The sequence below is a fragment of the Dendrobium catenatum genome, unplaced genomic scaffold (assembly GCF_001605985.2).
Source record: "Dendrobium catenatum unplaced genomic scaffold, ASM160598v2 fragScaff_scaffold_637, whole genome shotgun sequence".
In the NCBI taxonomy this organism is placed as follows: domain Eukaryota; kingdom Viridiplantae; phylum Streptophyta; class Magnoliopsida; order Asparagales; family Orchidaceae; genus Dendrobium; species Dendrobium catenatum.
Window position 1 is genome coordinate 1,159,605 of NW_021319099.1, and position 14,064 is coordinate 1,173,668.

The following is a 14,064-nucleotide window of genomic DNA, read 5'->3' on the forward strand; positions in this document are numbered from 1 at the left end:
AGAGATGCTCATGCCGGTTCATCTACAGCTTATGAAACATTTGATGAAGATCAAATGAGTAGACCCTATGAAGACCTTATTTTTGATCCAGCAGGTCATAATTTAAGGTCTAGTGTGGAAGAGCCACCAAATGCAGAAACACAAAAATTCTTTGAGTTATTACATTCAGCTCAAAAGCCAATTTTGGATGGTTGCAGTACACATTCAGAATTATCCATTGCAGTGAGGATGCTAAGTATTAAAACTGAGTATAATATTCCCCGTGATTGTTTTAATGACTTTATTGGTCTTATGAAAGAAACTAATCTAGCGGGAAATTTAATTCCCTCAGACTTATACCGAACAAAGAAATTAATATCCAAGCTTGGTCTCACTGCTACAAAAATTGATTGTTGTACCAATGGATATATGTTATACTACAAGGATGATGCAGCAGAAGTTATTTGTCGCACCTGCAATGCTCCTCGGTTTAAGCCAAACTCGGGAAAACAACACTATCAGTATTTAGAAGGCCAGGAAAGCCCAGTGACAAATGTGTTGAAAGATTTCTTAACGATTTAGAAATAAATACAGCGAATTTGTATGTGCTACTAAACTGTGAAAAAGTTGAGCCAATCTTAGAGTAAGTTCTTGCATAATGTTAATAATGAGTAATGTTTATTAATTTAAAATACTAAAGTATTATTTGTCACCAGGTATTTCATAAGCAATTTGCCTTTGACAGATTCGTTGGATATTGAGCTAGCAGTTGCAAATAAATTTCCAACTTGGTTTAGATCATATGTGAGCACATCAATTTTAAAAATTTAGATCTTATTTATTATAAAAAATACTAATATTTGAAAATATTTCTAGGTACAAAACCCTGATAACAAATATTTTGATAAAGGTTTGCAAGCAGTAGCATGGGGTCCAATGCGAAAAGTAAGAACTTGGCCAATATATATAGTGAGTGGGTTCAGATTTCATACCAAGTCGTAGAGTGAAGGAAAAAAAGACTGAAAATTGTGGAGTATGTGTTAGAGGGAACACTCATGGCAAAGATGAGTGTGATTATTACGATATTTTGAATGAGGTTCTTGACCTAGAGTACCCAGGCGAAGATGAGAACTTTGTATGTTTGTTTAACTGTCAATGATATGATTCAGTATAGAATAGAGGCACAAGGATTCATCCTGCGTATGGTTTAGTAGATGTAAAACATAGTAGAAGATACGGGAAGTTTGATCCATTTGTGTTAGCAAGTAAGTTATTCAAGTTTATTTCAGCAAATATCCCAATGGTCGTAGAGAAACAAGATTGGCTAGCTGTCATAAAAACAAAAGTACGGGGAATAATTAATCAACAATACATTATAGCAACTGCACATCAAGAGGATGATATGTCAAGTTGCAGGCTTGTTGAAATTGAGGAGATGCCAACTACAACCTCTAATATTGAAATGAAGTTAGAAGATGTGAATAGTTCAACTAGCTCAGGCGAAGATGAGAATGAACATGAAAGTGAAGATACTCTTGAGAGCAATGAAAATAGTTTTGATGATTCTGAGTAGTTTTTGTAATTTAGTATTGTAGAATTTTACTTGTAATATTTTAAAAAGTACTTTTTGAAATCTAAGAAATGAAAATGTTAATTTTCAACTTGTATTCTAGCATTCTTTATTTTTGTAATTCATTAACTGATTTTTTAATTGCTTCTTGTATTTGTATTCTATTATATTTAGAATTGTAGAATTGTACTTTTTTATTAATTGTTTCTTTTATTTATACTTTTTATATATTACAATGCTTTACTAATTATTTCTTTTAATGCAGATGGCTTCAGGTGATGATCCTCCTCGTAAATCATTTGCCTCAAAGTTCCGGCGGAAGAAGTTTACTGTTAGTAGAGCCACACAGCCTGATGAAGGTGAGGGACCTTCAGTTCCACCTGCTGATGTACCTACACCACCACCTAGAGGCCAGCAGTAGTCCCCGAGTGATTAGGGTCAGGGACATTTAGATCCACCTCCTGTTGTACCTCCATACTTCCCTGGCCACTTCCCTCCCAGCTCGACGAGTCCTCGCTTCCCCTCTCCAGATCAGACACATGCTTCTCCATTCTATCCATATTACCCCCCACCATCATTACAAGGCGGCTGATTCCATCCACTGGTCGCCACCCCAAGCCTCCACCTTCCACTTAGACCCATATTACTACCGTCTATTCCCGGTGCGCTGAACAGGGTGGCCATCTAGACCACCAGAGGTGGGCACGCTATGCGATCAATTGCAGCTGTAACAGATAAGCGTCAAATACATTTGAGCCTGATGGCGATAAGTAAAGTCAGTTTATGTTATTAACGTATGTTTGTACTTTTGAATATATTGACATGTTTATTGACGCAAAAAAAGTAACCTGCAAGTTTTTATAATCCTTCAAGGCCACCTATACAAAATACGATCCGGGGATAATTATAAAAGAATAAATATGATACTACCTTACTTATCATGGTTGAAGAAAGAATCCCAAAGCCGGTTAGAGATATGTGGTTTGTGAGAATTTCAGGTTAATGTTTTTTTGGTATGATATTTAAATAATGTGATTTTAATTTGTACTTAATCTTTTGGTAATTAGCCTAAATTTTTACTAGAAAGAAATTTCAGGGGTTGTCTGAGTACAGCACAAGGATCAGAACAAATTTTGAGAGAGAGGAGCGACCCGTCTAGGGACATGTTCACAGGACATTAGAAAGTCCGGGCAAGCGTCCTAATTGGATTGGAGAGGGTGTTTTGGGCTGATTTGAGTAGTGCTGGGCGATCCCCTGAGTTTATAAAAATGAGGAGCAGAATAAACAAGAACAGAGCCTCTGACTGTGGTGGTTTTAGTGAAGCTCTCTTCCATACTGGTGGATCTGTACCTCATACGGAACATAGGCGGCGCTGGTATGTTGTTTTGAATTAGTTTATATACATATATTTATTGTTATTATACACTAACATTAAATTTTCAGAAAGAGCACCTTGGTCGGAGCCAACACATTGGAAGTTGCAATACAAGAAACTCTATCAACATGCAAGTTGACCATCAGTGGGTTATGAGAAGGCTATAGAAGGCTCATGTGAGTAAAATTTTTTGGAGTTTTAGATTAAAAATTTATTTTAATAAAACTAATTGTAACTCGCAGGATGATTTTGTACGAGCTAGAGAAAGTCGGCAGTTCACTGGCGAGGGATCATCTTCAGGATCGGCCCACATTTTTTGAGTATCATACATGGTCAGATGTTGTTGGTGGAAGACAGAGGGGGAGGGTATATGGCATGGGTTCACAGGCTTATGCTATTGAGGGCAGTTCATCCACCTCTGCATTTCATGATCCAAGTGGAGCTGAAGAATCTGTAAGCGAGAGGGTTGCAGCGCTGACTAGAGAGATTGAAGAGATGAGAAGGGTTCAATCTAGAGAGATTGAAGAAATGAGAAAGGTTCAAAATGAAATGAAAGCAGAGCTGCAATCCTACAGAGTTGAAAATCAAAGGAAGAAGAAGCAAGAGGAGCAGCTATCTCCAGACAGTGAGGATACTGCTGTAGATTAGATCTTTTTTATGTTTGATGATTGAATTTAGAACTTGTGAACTTGTGATTGTAACCTTATTGAATTTAGAACTTGGTGAACTTGTTTTATGTTTGATGAACTTATTTAGAACTTCTTAATGTTTGATTGTAAACTTGTTTATTTAATTTGTGGTTATGTATATAGTTGTGATGAATATAGCTGCGTGTTGCCCAAAATATCTTATTATGTATTGCTATTTCTGTAGGTTTAGAATTTAGGGTGAACCTCTGATGCGGACATCGGCACGAAGATCTGGCGCATCTATCACAGGAGGCGTCGCAAATCCACGGCTATCATTTAAACCTTCTATTATTTTTAGTTCTAAATTAATGTATTTTTTGTTTTACCCCTAGGATAGTTTGTTTGAGTGTTATGGCCCAAGGGGGCAATTTTGTAATGTTTAATTTTTCTCATGTTGTGGTCTATAAATAGGGCCTCAAGCTATTGTAAGATGGTTAATTGATATGAAAAATTGTTTTCCACACTTGTGTTCTTCTTGTGAGAGAGCGTTAGTGAGATTCCTATGGAAAGGAATCGAAATCTTCACCAGCCGCAGGATGGGTCCGGGCTCGTGAATTGAAGTCTCTTGGAGAAGGGAAAAGCATCACCCGTCAGTCGTCGGAAGAGTCCGAGGCTCGCGGTTCTTGTATTCTATCTTTCGTTTTATCTTTGTTTTGTTTTGTTTCTTTTACTGCTCCCCGTAGTCGTTTTCATCTTTTCATCTTTCCTCCTCCCCGCTCAACCCCTTGGCCAAACCTCCATACCAAGCTCCACAAATTTTCCCAATAGCTGCCGGCCACCTTCACTCCAGCTCCTCCACCGCCGGCCACTCTTGTTTGTTCATGAGGAGTCAATGTCACCTTAATGCTTGCCTAAAGAGTTCAAATAATTTAGGAAATTATTTTCATCCTTTGAAATTCGAATTTTGATTTTCAAATAGTTTCCTAAATTAGAAAGCTATTTTAGGAAAGTATTGAGTCTCATTCATGATGTAATTCAAACTTAATTTGGGTGATTTAATTTTGGGGCGTTTTTCAAATTTTCAAATTCCACTAATTTGAAATTTGAATTCTTTCCTAATTTATCATTCTATTTTTGGAAAGTTATTAAATGAATTTAATTTGAATTTCAAATTCAAATAGGGTTTAATTATTTCTTTCCTAAACTCAATCCCAAATTAAGTAGCCCCAATTAAATGCATTAAACCCATATTTATTCTCCCCATATTGCTTTTGGAATCTAATTTCAAATCCCTTTACGTTGCCTCTAGCAGATTATTTTTTTTCCTAAGTCTTATTTCCTATTCTTGCCCCCAATTCAATTCACTGATTTAGGACTAGAAAATTTCTCAGATTTTCCCTCTATCCCGCCATACTTCCTTTTCCTCTCTCCTCACTATTTCCCTAATTCATATCCCAGATTTACGGAATTGAATTTTCCCTCAGCCTTCCTTATATCCCGTCGTTCCCCCCCTTCATTGGATCCTGCCTAAAATCTGTCCAGAAATTCTGGATTGAAAGGAAGCTACCCGGACTCCCAAAATCAGCAATAGCTCAGCAATAATACTATCCAGACGGGACCCTAGCAGCTGTTTACTCCCTGTACAGGTGTTGTCCAGGAATTCTAACAGCCCTCCTTGCTGTCCAGGAACTCCAGCATTTTCCCCTAGCCTCCCGACCAGCAGGAGTGCTTTTCCAACTGCTGTCCACCAATTCCAGCAATAGAATAACAACAGTCTTGCGGCCCACTGAAAGGAATAGTTCAAAATTGTTGTCCACCATCCTCCTTCAGCCCTGGAAGACCTCTAACTGCTGTGTTGGAAGAAGAGTTGCTGTCCAAGACTTCTAAGAGTCAAAAGCTGCTGTTTAGACTCCTCGATTTGCTCTTCAAGACATTTACGATTCAATCCTCGCTTTCGTTCTACATCAACCTCCCTCAAATAGAGGGAATGCTGTCAAATTTTTTTTTCAGGTGCTACAGGTTTCCGGCGGCCAACCGGCGGTTTGGCCGCCGGAAACGACGATACCGGACGGCTAAAGATAAGCCGCTGGTAATTTCCTTACACCGCCGGTAATATACCGGCAGTTACCGACGACCATCGGCGGTTATCCGGTGAAAGACCGGTGGCGTATACCGCTTGTAATACCGTCGGCCGTGACCGCCGGGTTACCGCCGGTAATGCTACCAGCGGTGCACCGACGCTTGCCGGCGGTTGAGCGAACACACGACGGCCTCTTTAACCGCCGGCATGCCGTCGGTAAAGTGACTGCCGGTTAGCCGTCAGTAAAATAACCGGCGGCTTAACGGCCGGAACACCGCCAGTTGCAAATCCGGTAGTCACCGGCGGTATTAGCCAGTAGAAGGCCGCCGCCTCATAAAACCGCCAATAAGTGTTTCCTACGCCATTTTAAAGCCGCCGGTATATTAGAAAACCGCCGGTTTTACCATACTAATCACCGGAAAAAAACGCCGGTTTTTGGCGTTTTTCTTGTAGTGAAATTTAATGCATTTATAATTGGGGACTAAAATAGTCTAGCAGTTATTTTAACTTTTTCCTCCATTGTTTAATTTCAATTTATTATGAGAAGTTATATCTAAGTTTTATCCAAAATTATTCATATCAGCATTGTACCTAAACCTTGATTTATACTCCATAACAGTTTTAAAAAAAATTAAAATGGAGAGAAATACCTTATTATAAGGCATATTACCCCTCCATGCAGGTAGCTCCTCACCTTTGTTGTATGGGTAACACTCTATAAATTTATTCATCTTCTTACTCTTATTTTCCATTTTTGCATGTATTTGCTCCTACCTAAAATTGATCACATGGATGAGTGATAAGGCTAAATTGTATTGTTGTTGCAATTAACAAGTTAGAGGGACTTGTGATCAAAGTAATGAAATTTTCTTTTGCAAGGTAAATTAATCATTACTGCAGCATGACTTAAAAACCCTAAACTTGTTTGATAGATTTTGGTTATAAGTTAATTTTTTTAGCAACAATACACATTTACATGCCCATGTATAGAGATTTAATAAACACAAAGCCTTTTATACATGCTTATGTGATGTAAATGTTTAGTCCACATGTACAATTATTTTTGTATAGATGAAATGGCCATGAAAGTATCATGAAAAGGCATCATAGTTAGGGTGCAATCATTAAGGATATTTTTTCCTTTTTTTTTCTCTTCTAAACTTTTGTATGTTGTCGTCTTGCCAAGGACTCATTGTGTAACTCATTTAGATTAGGTAACATGAGTATTTGCTTATTTCATATCTTAACATTAATTAGTCAATGCATTGAAATGTTGTATATATTTTATTTGGTTATATAAATTTTGTATTGTTGTTTTTTTATAACGTGGGCTAGGATATTAGAAACAACATGCCATTTATTGATGGTTTGTGAGCGGTCAATTCAATATCCCTTATTTGATATAGGCCTTTAATATTGCAAGTGTATATATCATCCCTGACATCTATGATACATCAAATTTAACTCCAATTGAGTGTTGGCCCCCGTGAGACGAAAACATTCCATTACTTAGAGGAAAAATGAGTGTGACTCTTCAAAACATGATGATCTTAGGGTTTGCATTGATGGCTTCCCATTATTTGAGTACCCTCAAGTTGGATGCAGTAGGTGATCATTTATTGGGGGTACATCCAATCCAAGATTTTATATATCATAATCTTGATGAACCATGTGTGATAGCTTAGTTTAAGATGGGGCAAGCTAATGCCAAAACATTTCCTCTATTGTGTTGGTTGAAATGGAACTTCTACATGAATTCTTAATCAGGATTTTGAGGACCATGAGTTATCGAAGCATGTTAGAGCATGCATTCTTTACATGTTTGGGTGTGAAGTGTGCTTCCACTGGTTGCTAAGATAGAGCATATCAAGCAACTCTCATAGTTTTCACTTGGAGGCGCAATCTTAGCACATCTCTATAGGTAACTTTGTGCAGCCATCGGCCAAGCCAAAAAATTATTGTTGTTTGTCTTATTGTAGGTTTGGGCATGAGAGCACCATCACGTGGGATGATTGGCCATGTATGTTCCATCTTTAGGGATGAATGGGGCAAGCCATTAGGCTATAGGTGACATTATTTCATGAGCTTAAGTAGTAGATTTTACACCAAGCCATTAGGCTATAGGTGACATTATTTGATACTCCACTTTGATGATATGCAGTTGAAGTTAATTGTTTTTTCTCTGAAGATGTAATCTGGAATCTGCACATTCTCCTTGTGACCAGATGAGTTATATCACTATTGGAGTCGGATTCCACTAAATAGGCTTTACACTAGGGGTTTATCCACCATTTGAGCGGGTTGGTAAGGATAATTTTGTTAATTTCAAAAGGCAAAAGTGAAAACTGCAAAGAGAAGAGGGTTAGAATTCCAAAGCAATAGAAAACAGAGAAATGGTTTTAGCTCCTTTTCGGTTTCATTTCCCCCTCATCTTCAATGAACAGTGCCCCAATATTTATGGGAAAAGTTTACACAGAAAGGGTGAAGTGGAGAGCCGGTTCTGTTACACAGAACCGTACTACCCATGTGCTCCACTTCCATACATGAGTATTTGTGGTGTGATGACTGCCGGATCATGATAACAGCCTCCCTCAAGCTGATGGTGCCGGAGAAACCAGAAGCTTGTTACGAAGTCTTGTAAACCGAAGGCGAGGAAGTGCCTTAGTGAAAATATCGGCTATTTGATCCTGGGAATTGATATGATGAACAGTAATAGTAGCATACTTAATGCAGTCGCGTATAAAATGATAATCCACCTCTATGTGTTTGGTGCGAGCTTGAAACACGGGATTATGAGCAAGTGCTATTGCTGAAACATTATCACAATAAAGAGATGTAGGAGCTGAAATGGGAAATTGGAATTCAGCTAGAAGTCGCCGAATCCATATAATATCGGTAGCGGCAGTAGCTAGCGCCCGATATTCTGCTTCCGTAGATGAACGAGCAACTGTAGATTGCTTTTTAACACACCATGAGATAATAGTGTCACCGAGAAACAAACAGTATCATGTAGTAGACTTTCGATCAAAAGGATCCCCCGCCCAATCCGAATCGGCATAAGCTCGCAAATCAAACAAGTTAGGACTGATTTGAAGACCATAGTCTACAGTACCCTTAATATACCGAAGGAGATGCTTTAGGGACTGGAAATGATGTTGCAAAGGTGTATGCATGGATTGACAAAGCAAATTGATAGCATACGCTATGTCCGGACGGGTAATCGTCAAATACTGTAATGCTCCGACAAGTTGTCAAAATAATTCTGGATTTTCAAACGGCTGTAATGCAAGAGCATTAACCGGCTGTTTAACAGGTAATGGAATGCTTACCGACTTGCAATGATCCAGGCCTGTACGGTGTAACAAATCCAGAGCATATTTCGATTGGCAGAGGTGATATCCTTTCTCATGAGGAACGGCTTGAATGCCAAGAAAATAGCTAAGGCCGCCAAGATTACGAATCTAAAATTTTTGATGAAGATTAGCCAACAATTCAGCAAGAAGAGCTTGATTATTTCCGGTGACCAAAATATCATCCACATATACAAGAAAATATAGAAAAGAGGAGTTATGATTGTATAGGAGCAAGAAGGGGTCGGCTTCACTGTGTTTAAAACCCCAATTTTGTAAATGTGTAGTTAACTTAGCAAACCATTGACGGGGTGACTGTTTGAGTCCATAGATTGCCTTTTGTAATATGCAAACGTATTCCGGATACTGAGGATCTTTAAAACCGGGAGGTTGATGCATGTAGACAACCTCATTTAGCTCACCATGTAAAAAGGCATTTGAGACATCTAGCTGAGTTATGGGCCACTGATTGTGAACTGCAGCTGTAATGAAAAGACGAATAGTGAGTAATTTCGCCACTGGACTAAATGTCTCATTGTAATCAATGCCATATTCTTGGCGGTGACCTTGGGCCACCAAACGAGCTTTATGTCTAGCAATTGAGCCATTAGAGTTTCTTTTTGTTTTGTAAATCCATTTGCACCCAAGAATGGTTTGAGAGGTTGGCAGGGACACTAGAGACCATGTGCCTTGTTGTTGAAGAGCTTAAAACTCAGCAGACATAGCATCACGCCAACATTTGTGTTTACTGGCAGCCGAAAAACATGTAGGATCCGGTTCGTCAACTAGTAAGTGTTGAAGATTAAAAACAGCTTTTGGTTTCAACGTTCCAGTTTGCAGCCGAGTCACCATTGGGTGTCTAATAGGTGCTGGTGGGATATGAGATGTGGAGATCGGAGACTCAAGTGGTTCAGGATAGGTTGAGGTAGAGGGATGCTCGATAGGATTATGTGATAAAGGAATAGAATTTTGAAAACAGAGCGGATCAGATGCCTGTGCTGAAGAGTTGAGATTGGAAGAGGAGTCCGCACTTTGTGACGGTGCGGGATAAGGGACAAGTAACAGAGGAGTAGAGAGCTCTGTAGTAGGTTGTTTAGACGGTGGTGAGATAGAAACCGAGGACTGAAAAGGAAATAGTTTTTCATGAAATTGAACATGACGACTGATTAAAATTTTATGATTATTGAGATGATAGCAACGATAACCTTTATGATTATTGAGATGATAGCAACGATAACCTTTATGATTTGAGCTATAACCAATGAATACACAAGCTGAAGATTTTGGAGCGAATTTGTGAGGAGCAGATGGTTGAAGCCATGGATAACACAAGCATCCAAAAACTTTGAGATGCGAATAAGATGGAATATGATTGTATAAGTTTTGAAAAGGAGACACAGAATTTGTGTTGTGAGATGGGAGACGATTGATTAAGTATATGGCTGTTAGTACCGACTCAGTCCAAAAAGAAATTGGAAGGTGAGCCTGTATTAACAGAGTACGAGCAGTTTCAATTATATGGCGATGTTTACGTTCTGCTATACCATTTTGCAGTGGCGTATGAGGACAGCTAAATTGATGTAAAATGCCATGGGAAGAAAGAAAATTTTTAAATTGTAAGCTAGTGTATTCACCACCGCCATCCGATCGAAAAATTTTAATATGTGTAGAAAATTGTTTTTCCACCATGGCTTTGAAATGAGCAAATTTGGAAAATACTTCAGCTTTAGTAATCATAGGATATAACCATGTAAAACGAGAAAATTCATCGATAAATAGAACATAGTAGTGATATCCATTAAAAGATAGAACTGGGGAAGGACCCCATACATCAGACACGACGACTTGAAAAGGAGAAGTACAACGAGAAGCAGAACTATGAAAAGGAAACCTATGACTTCTTCCTGTTTGACAAGGATGACAAATATCATTATTTACAGAAATATGTAAAGTGGGAACACTTGACGCTAAACTGTATAAGACTGCTTTGTGAGGATGGCCCAATCTTGCGTGCCATAGAGAGGAACTAGTGATGGTGACGAGAGCTTTGGAGGACGAACTGGAAGGAATGACGATCGGATACAAACCGTCATGGCACGGACCCGAGAGAATCGAACGATTGGTTGTCCGATCCTTTATATCATATCCATGAGAAGAAAAAGAAACAGTGCAGGCATTATCAGATGTTAGACGATGAACGGAAAGAAGATTATGAGAGACTTTAGGAACATGAAGAAGAGGCGAAAGTGAAAGCTTACATTTCGGTGTGGGCAGAAGGCCATGGTCGGAGTGAGTGATGGGTAGTGACTGACCGTTGCCAACTTGAACTTGTTGAAAACCGTGGTATGGCTGAGCTGTTAACAATTGATTTGGATCATTTGTGATATGCGATGTTGCACCTGTGTCCAAAATCCAATCGGAAGAGTTGGTGCCATTCTCGGTGGCTTCAGCCACAAATGCAGATGGATTGCTTTTTGTGTAGTTGAGGTTTGTGCGATGCCCGCATTTTTCTGCAGAATGGCCAAGTTTTTCACAAATTTGGCACTCAATGCGGGAAGAAGATGTGCGACCACCTCTGGACGCGGAAAACCGACCGCGGCCCCGAGCATTGCGGAACGGCTGACGAGATGAACCTCGAGTAGAAGTTGCCGTAAGAGCCATTGATGTATCAGATATTTGAACTGACTGAAGAGCGCGGACTGCTTCATTTTCAAGATTCGCCTCCTCACTGCATAATAAAGAGTAAAAATCATCCAGATTTAATGGCTGGAGATTGGTACGAATGGCAGTTTTGAATCCTTGATACGACACCGGCAACCCATTTAAGGTATACATAATGGCGTCTTCCGAATCTAGAATGCAGCCGGCAGCCGTGAGTTGATCAACTTTAACTTTTATTTCAGCTAAAAACTGTTGCATATTCTTGCTGCCCATGGAAATAAAATTGAGGTCATTTTTGAGCTGTAAGATTTTTGACCTATTGGAAGATTGAAGCCTCTTGGCAATAGTCAGCCAGATTTCCGAGCAAGACTCAAGATGAAGCACATACGGTAGGAGAGATGCAGAAATAGTAGAGAATAAAGCGACAGCCAAGTTCTGATCTACGAGCATCCATGTAGCATATAATGGATTTGAGCTTACAGAGCCATTTTCGGAAGGCAGTTGGCGAGGAGGACGCCGAATGGTTCCATCTAAATACCCTTCAAAGCCGTTCGCACGAAAGACTTTGAGCACTTGGGATTTCCATGTGAGATGGTTTTCTGGAGTTAGTTGAATGGTAATGACATTCTTAATGGTTGACATTAAGAACTTTAGTTGAGGAGGAATGTTCACCGTCCCCAGCAGGATAGCAGCGTCTGGGAGCTGAGCGACCGCAGGAGCAGCATCAGGAGCACTGTCAGCTGTAGAAGAATTGCCGGACTCCATAAAAACAAACAGAACCTCAAGCCGTGAGGCTTATACGGGCTCTGATACCATGAAAACTGCAAAGAGAAGAGGGTTAGAATTCCAAAGCAATAGAAAACAGAGAAATGGTTTTAGCTCCTTTTCGGTTTCATTTCCCCCTCATCTTCAATGAACAGTGCCCCAATATTTATGGGAAAAGTTTACACATAAAGGGTGAAGTGGAGAGCCGGTTCTGTTACACAGAACCGTACTACCCATGTGCTCCACTTCCATACATGAGTATTTGTGGTGTGATGACTGCCGGATCATGATAACAAAAAGATCAACCGATTTTTTTTTTTTTTGATAGAATTAAGGGATCAGTTCAAGATTGAAAGGTGATAGAATGGGGAAGAGCTGAGTTTTAGCATCATTACTGTAATTTTGAGAGACATAATTGACATAACATACAACATTCAACTATAATAATGAAGAATGAGGATTCATAATGGAAGTGAAAGATAGTTTAGATAAGGTTAATGAAATTTATGCTAAGTGGCATGGTGATCTAAATACATTTTGTTGTTTTAAAGTTGTGCATATCATTTTCAATTCAGGCCGGATAACATGAATTTACTTTTGAAAAGTGATGGGTGATATGGTAAAGATAAGTTACAGTATCTGTCATGGTGGTTTCATATTGGATCCTACAAATGATTGTATTTGACATTAGAGTTCTTTGGCTCCATATATGATCAAATTTTCATATGGAAAAATAATTATGTTTAGAGATCTTAGTTATTGTAGAGCTGCTTTCCTCTTGTAATTTATTTTGAAATTTGGCACTCTTATCTGTAATATTTTATCATTGAAAAGTATAGCATAAATGCAGTAGTAGAGCTTATATGTCATCAGATTAGCCGTTCTCATTGGATTGCTTCTATATACCAATCAATTTCTTGTTGATGTGCTTTGGATTATCTTGATGTAGTTCTTAGTTTGGTACATTTTTTAATCTGTTTGCTTTCAGGATGATGTGTTGGCTGATATTTTGAACATCTGTTAGTTCCTAGAGTCCCATTATTGCTGGCTGCCGGATTTTCTATGGGCATCGGTTAAGATTTTGTTTTGGACGACTTTCTTACTGCTTTTTAAAACAACTTTTTATGCTAGAAAGCTACTTTAAGAAGCAATAAGCCTAAGCCTCTTTAGATTGCTGTTTTTCAGATATATTGATTTGTCTATTTAGAAAGCCTTCTGCAATCTCTGGAAGATGTTGATGGTTCTCTTAGTCTGTTTAGATAGAATTTCTTTCCTTTTTCATTTTTCCTTCATTTTTTTGAAGTATCATTTGCTTTGTGGACTACATCTATCCTGCTGTTGGTAGACCAATTATTCTCAGCTGAACTTTACGTATTCCATTTATCAACAAGGTATCTCCCTGGACATGATAAGAGTCTGTCTGGGATGGCTAAAGTATTTTATAAAGTTGATAGTAAAATTATTGTAGAGAAAATAATTTTACTATTATGATTGCAGAAAACTGTTTTCTACTTCATAAATCTTTAAAAAACAATGAAAAAGCAGCGAGAAAATGGTTAAAAAGTAGTCTATACATTATCAATTTTTGTATTGTAACAAAAAAAAAAGTCAGTTCATACAGTTATTTATTAATTATTTAAAATAAGATAATATGT

At 38.6% G+C, this 14,064-nt stretch overlaps 2 protein-coding genes across 2 annotated transcripts in view; both read left to right on the forward strand.

Annotated features, from left to right (window-relative positions):
* LOC110102618 (serine/threonine-protein phosphatase 7 long form homolog) overlaps positions 1-13,784 on the forward strand; it is a 42,262-nt gene extending 28,478 nt beyond the window's left edge. Inside the window, exon 7 of the transcript XR_002303847.2 lies at positions 13,398-13,784. The gene's annotated coding sequence lies outside the window, so the exon portion shown is untranslated. The remainder of the gene's footprint in view (positions 1-13,397) is intronic.
* LOC110102576 overlaps positions 1-14,064 on the forward strand; it is a 40,920-nt gene that overhangs the window by 16,384 nt on the left and 10,472 nt on the right. The window lies entirely within an intron of this gene.